We start from the raw sequence: 16,725 nt of genomic DNA on the forward strand, positions 1-16,725 counted from the left end.
AGTTCTAAGGAAGCTTTACCTCGGGGCCAACTCCGACGCGGCCAATTTAAATACATGTAAAACGCAAAAACGCTTTTCTTAGATAACCCCTGGAACAATTCTGATGAAATTTGTTGCATTTGAGAGAGAAACTCAAATTCTAGTGACTGTTCGAAGCGGAATTTCTATTTAGGGACTCAATTTCGCTAAATGAATTTTCAAAAATTCGAAAGTGCGAAAATAATAGAAGCACGAAGTTTACAAATTAATAGCTTTGCATCAAGAATAGATATCGCGGCTCTATAAACGGTATCCATTAGATCATTCAAAGCGGACAAATTCTATGCGCCAAGTTATATCTTCCGTGAATTTGTCACGTTGTGTACAAGGGTTCTCCAAAAGCTGTATTTCCATATTACAAATTTTTTGTAGATTCATGTGTAACATATAAATTTTGGCCCCTTTGTATGTACTATTAGATGCAATTAAAATAATTCTGCTATCATTTTTTATTGCTGAGTTACAGAGTTGTAAACTTCATAGTTTCGATTTTGAAATTTTGCAATTTTTGCCAATATTCAATGAGAAATTGACGACGTAAATCGAAAATTCGAAACAAACAGTCACTAGATTATAAGTTTTTCGTTTAAGTGCAACAAAATCTCGTCAAATTTGGTGCTGTGGTTGCCGAGAAAAACGAATTCTCCTTTTACATGTATTTATATAGGAGCACCGGAGCTAAAGCTTCCTCTTAAGCTACTTATCGCAAAGAGCTATAGAAGGGACGCTTACGCAAGTGGCTCCTAACTCACAAATTGAAAAGGCCTCAAAGATTTCCCTGGCCATCTGATCGCTGTACCTCCACAGCACACGTGTGAGCAGCCCCACTTTGCACAATGAACCGCTAGATTACTACCAGCCTTAATCTTGACACAATGCGCATGCTCACGGGAGCGTTCATTAAGGCAGCATCCTGTTTGCCCCATGTAAGTGCAGCCTCAGGAGTTGGGAACGGCATAAACTACATTAGTTTCGCAATCTACGGGCTTAGCGGTATTTCGCTTACTACATAGACCAGCCGTTTGCTGGCTGTCGTTACCTTCTTGCACAATATTCCCAGCTCTTTCAGTGCTGTAATCAGCAGCTTAACACCGGCCCGGCCCACGGCTTTCTTGATGCGGTGGGACACTAAATGTACATACCGGATCGCGACAGTCTTGCTTATGTCCTGTACCACTTCGCGCGGTTTCATGGGGGAACGAACCTCTTACAGCAAGACTTCCGAGAAGGATGACAGCAGTTGTGCTGGATAGCCACTTGCCTTAAGCCGAAGGACATGGTTGGCGAAGCTGCTGTACATGAAGTGGAGGCAAGAGCGAACCACACCATTTCTGAGAGCCCCTAGGGCTATTGAGCACTTCAACACTTTTGAATGTTTGGAAGTGTCGGGAAGAAGGTGTTTATTGGAACGTGGGGAATACATTCGACATGTGCGGTTCTCCTGGAGGTGCAGTGCAAAGGCGAGGAACGGATTTGGCCTTTTTCAGGCAATTCCCTTGTGAACGTCAACCCTCGAAAAATGCTCTTGAGTTTTTCGAAAACATAGTTGAACAGAGATGTCGCTTCATTTGGGTGGGCAGAAAGGATGAGCAAAATATCGTCAACGTAACGAAACACTTTCACAGGACCTGCTGTGCTGAGGTGATCCCGGAGGAGACTGTCGTAGTGCGTCAAGAATAAATCACTCATTATGGGTGCAATTCGGGAGCCAATAAATGTCCCACTTTTCTACACATAGAACTCTTAATTATGCAAGACAACCGTAGATATTAGGTAGACCTGCCGCAGATCCAGGAAATTGATGACGTTGGTGCCCACTGCCTTCTGGAACCAGACCTCGCCTATCACCTCAATGCCTTCTTGCACAACGGCGAAGAGGTCAACTTGAGGTAGGGAATAAAATAAATCCTTGATGTCCATCGAGAAAGCCTGTGTTCTTTTGATGCTGGATTCCTTCAGGAATTGGACTATACCTCTGTGGAGTTGCGTATTAAGAACGGGTCTTTGATCGACAGCTGCCTCAGATCTTGCAGGGGGTACAACCAGAGGCACTTCTGCTGAGTGCCCACTTCAGAGACAATTTCTCGGAAGGAGTCGCCCATCTTGTGAGTCCTGATGGTAAAACACGCGGAAAGGCACATTTCCTTGGAGCGCTTTATCGCACTAGACAACTCCTCTAGAGCAGCTTCTTCCCACTTTCTTTCGGAACATTACTGGCCGATGGTACTTAGTGGTCGCACAGACGATCATATTAGCCGATTATGTGCTAGCGATCTGCTTGCCGTAGTGTGCAGATAGAGACGAACAGTATTCCTCTATCACTCCCACGGCCCTCATTCCGGCCCCTCCCATCGCCAAACCACATCCCTTCTATAGCGCCTTCATAATTTCCTCAACACAAGCCTCTCAATTCCTTTTCACCGCCCTCAGGACATATCCCCTTCGGACAAACGGTCTGTTTTTTTTACGTGTTATATCATGACAAAGAAGCTATGTCAGAAGCTATGATGTCAGAAGCTATGCGCTTTTATGAGAACTGCGAGGAAGAGTGGCAAGGCTGTTATTCACTCGTTTCGCGACTGCGTTGGTTCCACCCATTCTCTGTCGCCTCTCCCTCGTCCTCTCTACCATTCTATCTACCTTCTCTCTGGGCTTGCACGTTGGCAGAAAGATAAGCGCTGAGAGAGAGAGAGAGAGAGAATAAAGAGGAAAGGCAGGGAGGTTAACCAGATATGAGTCTCCGGTTTGCTACCCTACACTGGGGATGGGGGATAAGGGTTGGAAAGATGATAGAGAGGAAAACGAAAAAAATTTGAAAAAAAAGGAAATTAAAGGAAAAAGGAACGCGCACACATGGAGACACACACACAAAAGGCGTTCCAGAAATCTCTGCAGTGCTTTTTGCGGTGGGTCCGGGATAAAACAGCTGTCAAGAGGCTAACGTGGCGACGCCCAGGGAGCTCCAGAGGGTATTGTGCACATTCGACGCGGTGAAAAGATCCAAAGGAATGTTTCGCCTCGCCTTTCTTCTCTTCCGCGCTCCTGTCATGTATACACACGCTCTGAACCAGCTCCCGACGCGGTGTGCCAGACAGCAGCACCAGCGTCCCCCGCACTTGTTAACGCGATCTCCAGATTAGCAAGGCAGTCGCGCCACACTTCGCTCCGTTAGGAACGGGCCGCACGAGACAGATTGTCCGCGCCAACCTATATATCACGAAATGAAAACACGTGTAGAATTCCGCTCACATTTCACGTTAGGGAGCATCTCAATCGCCACCTATTTCTTTTTATTATGTATTCCCTGTAGGGTGGTTACTTTTCATTTGTGTGATCTGTTACAACTGCCGCGTGGCGTTCGACCCTTTCTTACTCTCTAGGGAGCCTTACCTAAAAGCGGTAGTCCCATAAAGAGTAATGTTTACAACAATATCTTTTTTTTCTTTACATAAGGACGGAAAATTGCTTTAAGACATTACCTTAGTGAAAGCACAAAAAAGTAACAAACAGAAATGTTATTTCACTAAAAACGAAGTAGTTTCATTTTTCTGTTCTCTTCACACAAACACAAAAACAAATGCAGTACCTATATCTTTCTTCTTTTTAAAGTGTTACACCTATATCAAGCAATTGTTTTCATTTGTTTCTTTATCGGCGTATGTGATCAGTCTTTCAAAAGAATCATCCAATTATCTAAAGTATTACATTATGATTGCTGTATATGGTAAGAGCGCTTTGCGTCGTTATTGCGAAACATAAAAATCAAAGGGGACATCCGTCGGCTGTGTCTACCGCCCGCAATTTATTATGATGGTACTTGAGAATCCATCTCGCAGATCTGTGCCCTTATTTAGGCTTGTCCCAGCTTTAGCGCTTTTATTGTATTTTTCTTTTCATCTTTGTTTTCCCCTTTCCCATTCCCCCGGTGTAGAGTAGCCAACCGGACGTTATTCTGGTTAACCTCCCTGCCTTCTACTTTTCTCTTTCCTCCTCCTTCTTGTCATCTGCGCTGCTGTGCTTCAACCAGCTTTCTTTGGCACCGTTCCGATGGCTATAACACAACCACTGGTCGTAATGCTGTCACGCTGTCGCCCTTATATTCATCAGCGGAATCTGTAATGTGCTTTAAAGAGGCATCAAAGGCAAATACTAAGTCGACGCGTTCTGTGGAAATATCGTTCCGGAGACCTCGCAGCGCTTGTTTCGCGCCAAGAAAAGACTTAGCTATTTACAAGAAAGTCACGTATGAAGGGCTCGCACACCTTTAACACCAATCAAATCGCCCACCCCGGAGAGGGAAGTGGTGACGTTACATACTCCCGGCTCCCGACAGATGGCGCTATGGGCTTTTTTTTTTTGGGGGGGGGGGGGGAGGGGGAAAATGTGAACGGGCGGCCGTAGAGAAACCGAGCCCAGACGGGGCGTTGGATTCGCCGCTGCAGCTGCTCTTGGCCAGGTGGCGTGGACCGTTTAAGGAATTCTCTGCCACTTGCAGTTTGTGTGAGTTTGCGCAGCAAAACACGATAACGAAACTACTGAAACGCGAAAGCGCGGCCGGCGCAGAGTGCAGAAAACGAAACCTTTCGACGGCCCCTGTCGTTGTAAAGGGCAACGTTAGTGATTTCTTTTTTTTTTTTTAAGCATATAAAACTGGACAAGTAGCTTCCTCCTTTGTATTATAATGCGGTTCAATTACCTTTCATTACGAGTGTTTGACTACTTCTGACATAATTTTAATGAAGAGCGCCTTCGTCCTCGGGCTAGTACTTAAATGTTCCGGGGTGAGTGTCTCTAACCGTGTCCTACATATACATCAATGTCTCGGCTACTCAGGCTCTGTTACGCAATAATATTTACGCTTTAGACGTTCTCGAGCACCAATCTATCACTTTAGCTTGACTTCATATTTGCCTTTAGTGACCCTTTAAACTGCATTAGCGGCCACGGCGGCCTCATTTCGATGGAGGCGAAATGCGACCAGTGTGTACTTAGACTCAAGTGCACGTTAATGAACGCCAGGTGGTCCAAATTTCCGGAGACCCCCTCTACGGTGCGCCCCATAATCAGATCGCGATTTTGGCACGTAACCCCCCGGGCGCCCCTCTTAGGATGCATTGGGAACTTCACCTGGTTCCTGATAAAAAACGTCAGAATTCTCTCTTTTTTTTTTTTTTGTAGACGATGGGGCACTTCTGAGCTGCCAGCTGCCATTCTGAAAACCAATTGCTAATTATTCTGCAAACCCTCAAAATAAATATGAATAATAGTGTGGCTTGTCGGTGGTCTGTGCTCTCTAACAAAGCATTCGCTTTCACCCCTACACTGGAACAGACAGAGAAAAGGGGAGTAGTTTGGCGCTTTACCCAAGAAATCAGCGTGAGCGACACGCAACCAAGAAGAAAGCGCAGTCTACACATGAATTATAAAGCAAAGAATGCGAAGCGAACGTGCAGGCATTTTTCGAGCGCATTGCGTGCAAAAGAAAGTAATAATACGAAAGAACTTTTCGTAGGCGCACTTTCCAAGTTGAGCAGAAGGATTAGATTAGATTAGACAAATCCAAGGGGGAGTCTGGACTACTAGCCATGCTGCTATTGTTTTTTGTTTGTTTGTTTTTATACTCCTTCCTTTTCACTTTCTTTTTCGGCCCTCTTTCTTCCGGTGCATTCGTCTCCTCTTTGTGCCTCGCTTGGCGAGTGTTATGCACGCGGGTATACTTCTACAGAAGTCTGCGCTGGCTAACAATCTGCTTTTAAATAAAGTACTCTCTCTCTTTAATGAAAAACAAAGAAAAAGAAAAGGAAAAACAGGAAAAAGAAAAGAAACAGCAACGTATCTGTTTAAGAACATAACACGTCTCTAGACCATGTTCTTTATCAAGACCGTTTAGCAGTAGTTATGTAATCGAGTGCACAGTAACATATGTACATATATATATATATATATATATATATATATAGTTTGTTTGGTATGGTGGCCTTTCTTGCTCCTTTTTTTTCGCAGTGCCATTTTTTTACTTTTTTGCCATGATGGATTTTGTATGCCCCTCCTTTTTTTTGCTAATTTGTTTGTCCTGCTGGTTGTGTACTGCAGTATACGTATCCTCGTTTTCTCCTTTCGTGCGCGCGTCATGTAATATACGTATCCACAAAGAGAGTTGCTTAATTAATAAAACGCCGGTCTCTCTTCAACAGTTTGTTTTCCTCTTGGGAAATGCGAACGGTATGAGCAATCTTTCTCATTTTGATAACTGACGTAATTTCTCGTCGGCTGCCCCTTCAGTTCAATAACTAGATTACTTTGCTATTTTTTGTTATTTTCTTGCGTATCGTGTAGCTCTTGCAAATCACCGCTGTCTGCGACTACTTTTCTTCTGCGTACCATGACAAAATAATTCTCGCTTGCCTTGAGAAGCATTTCTGCCGAATAAATTTACTAATTTGTCCGCCCTCTTTGCCCTTCCGTGGCCCTTGTGTTATAAGACCTCATTAGTGGTCAATTTGTTCTATGACGAGTTGTACAGGTGCGCTGTATTTTGCTCTGGTGCTAAAACATAAATTCTGTTTTGTAGAATTCACAGTTGGGGCTTTCTGCATACATACCTGCCACTATACGCTATAGGCTGAACCAGATGTAAGGCTTCTAATAGGCTCTGACGACGCTATTCAATGATCATGAAATGTCAGGGCTTTGATTTCTGGCATCAGTAACATCTTGGTGAGGGCTAGTTGGTTCGTCCTTTGAACTAAGTTCGAACAGTACATCTTCGCAAGCAACAGCGCTTGTTGTGTGGTATGCGTATCTCTGTGCGTCCTTGTTTTAGTCGCACCGCTTTAGCTTCTGCTCGCACTTGCGATATAGCCCAGCGGCCGAGTCGTACTATGACGCCATCAGCTCCCTCAACACCAAAAAGGAGGAAAAAAAAATGCGGGACATCTATAGTCCTAGTTGCCTTTCATTCAGGCGCTGCCAAACTGTTTACGGCAAGCATCGTGAGTCACGACTTTATGTTTACGTAGGGCCTCGCATGTTCCTTCTCTTTCACTGGCCATGAAAAGGTCATGACGTCACTCGTTTACGAGCGCTACGGCACGTGCACATAGGACGGACCGTAGCATGAATTTCGCGTGAATTGCTTTTTTTATGCCTTCCGCATGTCTTCTCCTCTGTCGTCGACGCTGGCAGAAATTCCTTGAGGACAGTCACCACGACGCTGATGACAACAGACTCAGCCTACTCTCTCGGGGTTTCCAGGATATTTAATTACAGTCGCGCGAATTACCGCTTCGAGTACACTTCCTCGTCGGCCGTCGACAACCGCGCAATTTCAGGAGGGGGGGTGGGGGGGGGGGGTCTAGATCCACGTGCGCTGCGGGCGCCTTTGATACGCCGCCCAGTGGATGGCGTTTATAAATAAAGATGGCGAATATCGCTAACGTGGCCTCCGCGACCCGCGAGAAAGGCGTATTGCGCGCGAAATGACGTTGCCCCGTGCTACAGGCACAAACGAGTGGACCTTGAGCGGCACTTAAGGGCGCGTGCGACATGGGGACGCCGTCTAAATAGTCAACGCCATCCTTGGGCGGAGGTCTTTCGCGCTATCGGTACGGCGCTAAGCATTCCGTACACGCAAGAAATTTTGGTACAAGCGCGTTCATGTCCTTCGCGTAGCGCCCGCCTTCATCGCTTAAGAAATTCTGGATGTGCCGTCATACGACGACGATACGCATAAAAATTTCGTCCGAAGAGTTGTAAATGTTTCGCATATAAAAAAATGCATGCCTTGCCAGAATGCATTGCCCTCCTCTTTGTCGGCACGCGTACGCTACCTCAGATAGCGCGTCTAACTTCCCGCTTGTGTTGTGTAGCGTCCAACATTCCTTTGCGCTTCGTGAACTTCATTATTTTTCTTCTCGCTCCTTCTTCTCTATCCTTTCCCTTTCCTCGCCTCCAAGTGTAGGGGAGCAAACTGGGCGCGTCCTTTGTTAACCTCCCTACCTTTCCCTTTTTGTTTCTCTGTCTCTCTCAGTACAAATATTTAGCTTCTGAGATGCACTAAAATTGCTTGTTACTGCAAATTGATTGCGAAATTTATCCAGTTCTTGGGGCGGAGTCTGCTGCTCCTTTTTTTTCTATTCAGATGTAAAAACATGTCTACCGTGCTGCGCACGAGTGCGCAAGAAAATGGTAATGCTTCTTCAGAGGCGTTGTCGATGGTGTTCATTAATTGTTCCTCGAGCCAGCTCAGATGTTGTTTCAAGTTAGTCAAAATAACGCTTCGTAAAAGTTCGCGACATCTCTTTTCTTGTTCGATTCTGTGGCACGCTGAGGATGTCCTAATAATATAAATGCAGGGACTGGCTGCGTGAGTTCGAGAGCAGTTTCATCAGATTTTCTTCTAACAATTCTCACTGGCACTGCCGAAACAAAGGAAGTGTACGTTAACTCTTGTACTACCAGTTTGCTCCCTCGCCGAAACCCCAGCGCCCGTACGTCAGCGTGACGTCAGGGATTCCAAGGTATGTTTTCGCATTTGGGCCGCGTTGGCTGAATAAAGGTTCCCGAAACTTACCATGTTTAATATTCTGTTCCTTTAGAACACAATGTAGTCAATCTGTACCGCTATATATAATTAGTAGGCCCTAGAAGATGCCATCAAAATCCATGACGTCACAGCCCCCAGGTGCGGGAACTTAAGTAGGCGTCGCCACCCGTAGTTCGTTCTTGCGCTTTTTCTGGCTAACCAAACGTCTTATCGTTGTAAGAGTGGCGTTTTTGGTGTTGTAGAACGGTAATTTACTGATGCAGAAGAAATCCTTTTTCACTTTAGTGTGCCTTTAAATGACTGCAACGTGACTATGATGGACTGGTGAACTCATCGGCTTTACTACGGCAAATAAGTTTACCCAAACACGCTGTTCTCTATTCAAGAGCCTATAGGAAAAAGTGTAACAGATGTTACGACACTGAGGCAACGCAACCCTTCTCTAGCTCAAGGCCATACTGCAGTGGCTTCTAAATATCGAGAGTTGTCGTTAAGGATTACGCCTGCCGACACGGCCAAAGAAAGTCGTCTGTAGCCTAGACTACGTTGCACCATGTTCTTTTGCAGCTTCCGGTGACCTCCGACGAGCCGTATCACTATCTGTTTATCGCATCTGCCGAGGCCTTTGACTTACTTTTGCTATAAAGGCCATATCTCGGCTCACATGCAAGGACTCCGTACTTGTTTCTTCCTTGTCTGCGTCCACGTGTACCGGATACAGATCTTTAACAATCGAGACGAACGTTAGCCGCTGAGGAACGATGAACTTGAAATCAGGCGTTCCCGTAATGTATTCTCTCCGAAACCACGGCGGTGAATCGCTTAAAGACGTCGCGATACCGCTCATAAATGTATCTCGACTGCCTGGTTTCCTGCCCACAGTTCACCTTCTGCATCGGCTTTAAGCTGTAAGTACTACTTCGTTCACAAGTTAGCGCTTCCATTATTTCGAGTGTCTGCGGCAGCGAGACTGCGCACGTTTCGAAGCCATTTCCGATATGCGTGCAGGGTTACGTTAATCTGTGACAATCACGTGCGTGCTTGGCAGCTTCGCGCACGTATTCGGCGCGCCAATTGATAGAGCGATAATGAAAGGAGAGACGCATAAACCTGTACTAACGACTGATGGAAGAAGTAACAGTCATTCTCTAGCGGATTATGTAGCTCTCGACAAGCGCCAGCTTATCCAGTTCTGTGGGAGTCCATCTATACAATCATCTATACGTTGCATCGCAAGTTACATCGCTCAATAATTTTGCAATCGTTTCCGAAACTTTCTCCTTTAACATTACCACAATGGAAGGCCGCTGCAGTGGTCCCGTGCCCATCGTGAATGGGAAACGACCTCTGTACTGCAGCGCATACTGCAGAGATCTCGAGCAAAGTTAAAGGGACCCCGAAACAATTTTGACGATTGTGCACAAACGTACCGAGTCGGTAGGGTACGTTCTGCTGATCATTAAGAAACACATTTTAGCTTTGCGCGCAAAGCGTGTAACTTATTATAAGGTTTCCAAAATGTGCGTCGATACCGGTCCCCCTCCCCCTCCCCTGCGTTTTCAGCCGCCCCGTCCCACACCACGTAGCGTGGGAGAGTGGGGTCGCTCGGGCGAGCGGCCCGATTGGCTAGACGCTCAACGTCAGCGGGAATGCTTGAAACATGTGGCTGCATTAAGCTTATTTCTAATAACATCTATACGCATAATCACTGGTGTACCCTTAAGATTAAGTCCACAAATACAATAAATGTAGACGTTCCTTCAAACTAATGGCACACTTCTGCCTGTGAATGCGGATCGCCAGCGGCAGCTCTGGCATTGGCAGCCGACATGGGACGCGGGCGGGCTCGCCCATGAAAATAGCAGCATCGATGTCTTGTTTGGCGACAGAACCATGAATGGTGCAGGCACTGTATTACGGCTCGTCCTGCACTGTAGATTTCTATAGGGTAGTAAGCTGCTGCGGCAGCACACTGTCTACAAGACGCGAGGCTGCACATCAATGTGGACACCAACCTCTTTGGTGAACAAACCAATCACCCGCAGTTTTAACAAGAAAATTGCTTTTAGCGGAAACCGCAGGTTCAGCATTTGTCAGAGAGCCATAGTTTGTGCACAGTTTTCCCAAAATTGTAGCAGAGAAATTTGCTAACAAGTCGAGATCGGGAAAAAGAAGGCGTCGCGAACGCAGTTCAACGTGCCTTAAGAAGTGTCAAAACATCTTTTTTAAAAAGCCGCCATCTTGAATTGGACTTTTGTGAATAAGAGGCATCTGTGTTTTACAGATGTCCCACTTCTATTTTCCCTTTATCAGGAGCCATTGTGCATTAGGATGCGTCAATGTAGAAACAATCAGTGTTTTAGCGTCTTGTGTGACTAAGTTGTTGTATTGGCTTACGTAGATGATCTTGCCTATTCCTGCACTGACAGACCTAGCATTCACAAAGGGCTATCATTGACTGAACAATTCTGAATGGCCTTATGCGGCCCATATAAATCGAACTAAGAGCTTATGTCATTGGTTTATTTTGTGGCGTTCTAGGCCAAGTAATTTTGCTGGTATTGAATTGATATGTGTGCCATCCAGTTACACTTGCGTTAAGATAGACACATATGAGGTCAGGGCACGATACTGGCGACAGGGATTACCAGCACCCCAGGGTTTTGCTGATACATTTGTACCACATTGCATTTCTCTATTTGCAACCGCCACCGGCATGTAATCTGTTCCTCACTACAAAGATACAATATGTACTGCAGATTCTGCCTTGTGCCTGGACTTATATTCAAAGTTTTCATGGAACATTTGACACATTTGTGTGGTCTTCTAAACTTGAACCTTTGAGGCGAGACAATTTCTTTAGGCCTATATGTGCGGGCGGACTTCGCTTAGTGCAGCTTTCCGTACATATTTTTTTTTGGCGACAGATAGTACGCCGCTTCTTATTTTTTCCGTGAGAGTTCAGATCCAATATTCCAATTATTCCTGCATGTAAATCTAGCCAATGCTTCACCCAGTTTAGGCGTGTCATCCGGATATTCTGCACCTCTTCTCTTTGCGGGGTTTTATGTGTATACGAAATTTATTTTCCAGTGCATTTTCATTTGGTCCGTTTTCCCATGAATATCCGTACACAAGTATCGAGGAAACGGCTGTACAATTATTTAATATCCATGCTCTTTCCGTCTCCCCTTTACCGCTCTGCACCCTCCGGTCTACCAGGCGATGACATAGTTTAGCGAGTGTACTGTATGCCTCTTTGCCCATGCAAGAAAGCGTTTTTCGATAAATTAAACACAAGTACATTATCTGTTGAAACCTGGCTACATAAAAAAAAAAGTCACAGTTTCGCCCGAAAGGCGAGGCATCGATTGGGATATCAAATTCGTGGACAGCAATACGAAGTAAAGAGTGTATTTTCATCGATCGCGGAAACTTGTAAGCATAGGCCTACCAACAAGATTGACAAGCATGGTGTCAAGTGCGCCAAGCAAACACGAACTCATTTCACTCGATGACCGCGGAAACTCGCTGTCAAAACATTGGAGTGAGGAAGTGCGGCAGCGAGTGAATTGACCTTCGTGCTGCGTCTCGCATCCACGCGAACGCGGGTGGGCGCGGCAGCCCGGAGTTGAGCGCACCAACCTATCGACCATCCCTGGAGCCTTGCGCGCGACTGAACACGGCGCGCTTCCTCCTCGCTTCCGTACCTTGCATGCGCGAGATTAAGTCGCGATCACCGGCTCACCCTCGCACGCTTTCACTCGCATAAAGAGCATGTGGCGAGCGGCGACTATTTTATCGCCCTTGGGCTTTATATGGACATCACGGCGACGCCAACGGCGATGGTGGAAATGTGCCAGCCGTGTCAATACAATTGATATCGCAATAAAAGGTATTTTTGCGTTCTCTATAAATTTTACTACAAGCTATAGGTGGCAGAAAACGGTTAAAAAAAAAAACAATTATCTGAGACGACGAACCACAGCCCTCCATGCACTGTCGGACATGAAGTGTAGTAAAATGAGCTCACTCGCTAGAGCTGAAAGCAAGCTCGCCACTTGGTTGCCGCAGATATTTAGAGGCGCTTTAGGGTCCGTGAATTTTATATTGATGGCCTCCAATTGTTTCACTGAGAGAATGTTGTAATATAATGACGTTCAGCTGACGGCACTGCCCAGATCCGCATCGAAACGCGATGGAGCAGGTAAAGCACCATCGCTGCACGTCCTATCTGCCGAGTGGCGCAACTTTATCGCCGAAAATCCCGTTGCCGTAGCAACCGCAGCTTCGCAGGACGTATCAAATCGTACCTCCGTGCTTACCTGCGAAAATAATAGAATTATTAGTGTGGCGTTTTATCACCGTATATGCCGCACTCGCGACGTTTTTCTCTCCAAATGAACGTGACTTGCAATACTTAGCACGATATCAATTGGAGCGAGTGATGGGACACTTATTTTGGGTATATACAATACTCTGTACGGAAATATGAAAGTAAAGAAGTGCATTTAACGTTACGGCTACACAAACGACTAAAGTGGCGTCTACAGCAGTTTTTGACAATTATTTCATTGATTCAACCTAATGAAAGCCGAGCGTTCACTTTTATACGAGAAAAGAAACGTAAATAGATTCGGCTAAACGCAACCAAACAACTATCTGTGCTTTTCGAGCCGTAATGCCGCTTTGAACGCTCGAGGAAACCATGCACAGTTCTCTTTTGGAACGCTGAAGTCAGGCAGTGGCCAAAAAAAGATGTAGAAAAAAGAAACACCCCTCTTCATTTTTTAAGGAGGTACTGCCGAGAGAAGCACTTTTAAGGAAAGCTCAGGGGGGCGTGGGTCGCGAACAGCATTATGCTTTTTCTTCTTTTTTATAAATGGCACTATAGGTGATTTTTTTTACGTGTAAATGAGTTATTTGTTAAAGCACCTTCACCCACCTTTGTATAGTGCTGGTGACATTCTATTTATTCCGCGGTATTGGCCCGCAGCCATATTACGGCGTCTTCGTTCCTTCGGGCAACACACGGCTACCATGGACTCGTTAGCGCAGTTTACGCGGCACCCTGGCACACAAGACATAAATGGCATGGCGTGGTTACTTCTCTCACGTTTCCCACAGAAGTAGCTCAGCTTACACAGAGACCGCAACATAGCCTGCACACAGCACAGCACACGCCGAGGCAGCACAGGTTGGACAAACCAAGATCGCATAAAGGACCTGTTCCCTCACGACTACTGTCGTAAAAGGGAAACATGGTGCGCGTAATGTTGAGCGACCACGCTTTCATTTACATCTGACAGGTGGGGCCCGCCTGCCCCATCTTGGATGTATTCGGCGGCGGGTGCAAAAGTTGGGGCGAGCCGGGATGGCCAGCGGCTTCGTCTGCGTTGTCTTCCCGCGCACCTAGTGTTGAAGGTCGCGTAATCTGAAGTTTTGGAGACGCGTTGAAGCGCGAAGCAACACGAAGCATTCATTTGGGCTCTTTATGGCGCCAGCGTTGTGAAGACGAGTGGTCGCGGTCATCGACCGAGATCTGTTTATGTTCGTTTGTGCGCGCGTGAGGCCATGATTGGTAATTTAATTAGTACATGGTGTTAATCTTCACTGCAATTTATACAGCCGAAAAAGACTACGAACCTTACTTTGTGTAGTTGACTGCTACTTCGCTATCTCTGTCAATTGTTCACGTTCAGAGCGTAACTGGACCTTCTTAGAACTTCTCTCACCTTGCGAACGCTTGAAATGAGAATTGCGGAATTCAAAAGAACTCAAGCGTCAAATTTACACCTATGTAACGGTGCAAATAATAACAGACATAACAGTTCCGTAAACTGTACTTAATCATAGATCTAAGGTGGACAAAATTTATGCACTATAGACCGCTCTAAATTATACCACTAAGTTGTAAGGGGCACGCTTGCGAAACTCTCCTGAACTTTTAATTAATTTACGTAAGTTGTAAACTCGCCAGCGTATGCTTGAGATGCTCTAAGTGATACAGTTTACAGAACTGCGATATCTGTGTTTGCAGGAGCGTTATGGATCCGTAAACATCGCGCTTCTGTTTTTTCAAGCTTAACAAATTTTGACAATCCTCGTAAATTATTCAAGATTAGAAATCAAAATTTTGCTGCCTAGAAATGCTACAACTTACTTTTCTCTTCCGAAATGCATCAAGTTTCTTTCAAATCCGTCCGCCAGTTGTTTTATAAAACCACATCCTCCTTTCGAACGTATCTGAACGAGGAAATCGCAATTAGCCCCGAATTGAAGCTTCCTCCGGAACGGCCTGCTCCATGCTCGCACCAGGAACTGGCAGGGAAAGGACATTAGGGAGTCTGCTTCACTAAGGTCGCAAGTGCGGCACACACAAAAAAGAGAATTTGAAATAAGTATAAAAATTAAAATAGTAATCACACGTGTCCGTCCGTGTGTTGTGCATGTGCTGCCTAACAGGAAATGAAAAAAAAAAACACGCCGCTGACCTTAGCCCCTCCATTGCACGTGTTGCGTGCAAGCCTTCCTGGTGCGCTTCCCACTTCTGTGTCAGGCACGGAAAGCATCATTTGAAGCTCGGCGTCAGGCCTGACATATGTCATACTGGTGGCGTAAACACGTAGTTTTATGCGCTTGGCATCACCCACAACGCGCCCGTGCAGTTAACAGCACGTGTCGTACTTGAAAAACAAGCGAGGCTGCCAGACCTGTTTTCAGCGCAGCGAAACGTTTCTACATATGAGCATATGAGCTTTCTACATATGAGCTTTCTACATATGAGCATAGTAAACTTGGCCCTTATTAGTCTAAACGTTTGAGAAGCGTCGCCGCAGGCCACGAAGTATCGTCTTCACGCCGAGAAAAGATTTGAGATATTTCGAATTTTGTTAAGTTCGTAATGGTAGCTCTGAGTTTCACTATGAAGACAGGCACAGCAAACACTTTTTCTTGATAACGATTTTGCTAGCAGGTGAGCGAGCGAGATCTCAGCTTGTATTCGGTGCGGATCCTCTCACTTGAGTGTTTCTACGACGATCCGCTCTGCAGTCGTCGCATAATTTTCTCATTGCAGCCTGCAGATTATCCTTTGCTATTGTGACATCTTTGTCATGCCGTCTTTGTAGCAGTATATATGACAGCAGATGTACACGCTGGGAAAAAGAAAACCAAGGAGGGAGAGGACACAGTGCTCACCATGAGCACGACTCGACGAATATAGAAAGGCTGTAGTCATGGTCAGCACTCTGTCCTGCACTTCCTTGTTTTTTTTTCCTGCCTACATGTAGATCTGCTGTAACGCTGCTACCATGAATGCATCACCAACTAATCCGGCAGCAAACATTATTGAGTCATGCCAACGCGTATGACGCGAAACGTAGCCAAGAACCATGGCAAAGGCACTGACTGTTGTCCTTGCGTCAAATAGTGACGAATGACCATGCGCCAGTACTGCCTGCATGTATTGAATTTTCCCGGACGCCACTGTCATCGCGCAGAGCTGGACGTTTACTTCTCAAGTAGCCTCGCAGTAAGCTTGTATCGCTAACTACTAATTAGTAATTACGTTACTTATTACTACCTGAATACGCAAATACGTCAGGCATGGTAGATGTATGTGCATTATGGGACTAAGTCGATTTCAGTAGAAGGGGTAGAACTAAGGGGCTCGACGTTTGTTAATCAGAACCTTATGAAACCAACAGATAATGAAGCCAAGGAAAGCACAGGGGAAGTTATTAGTAGTGAATATTTTAATTGAATATGTAGGAATGTTAAGTCAAAGAGAAATGAAAGTTGGCGAAACAACAACTTGCCGCCGGTGGGAGCCGAACCAACAACCTTGACACTACACGAAAGTTGTATCCCCCGCCATGGACTGAGTGGCGCTGGCCTATTCTACACATAAACATACACATAAATACGCAAGCATGTTGACATTGGAACAGCCGCTGCCGTAGCACAGCTGACAGTGCATCGCACGTGTAATGCGAAGGTAGTCGTTTAGGTCCCACCGGCGGCAAATTGTTTTTCGTACGCTTAAGTTTCCTTTAATGTACCATTTTTACATTTTAAAGTTTAAAAAAAAAACTACGAGACACTGCCTCTGTGTTTTCCTTGACTTCATTATATGTCTG

The sequence above is a fragment of the Dermacentor andersoni genome, chromosome 7, assembly GCF_023375885.2.
Source record: "Dermacentor andersoni chromosome 7, qqDerAnde1_hic_scaffold, whole genome shotgun sequence".
Lineage (NCBI taxonomy): Eukaryota > Metazoa > Arthropoda > Arachnida > Ixodida > Ixodidae > Dermacentor > Dermacentor andersoni.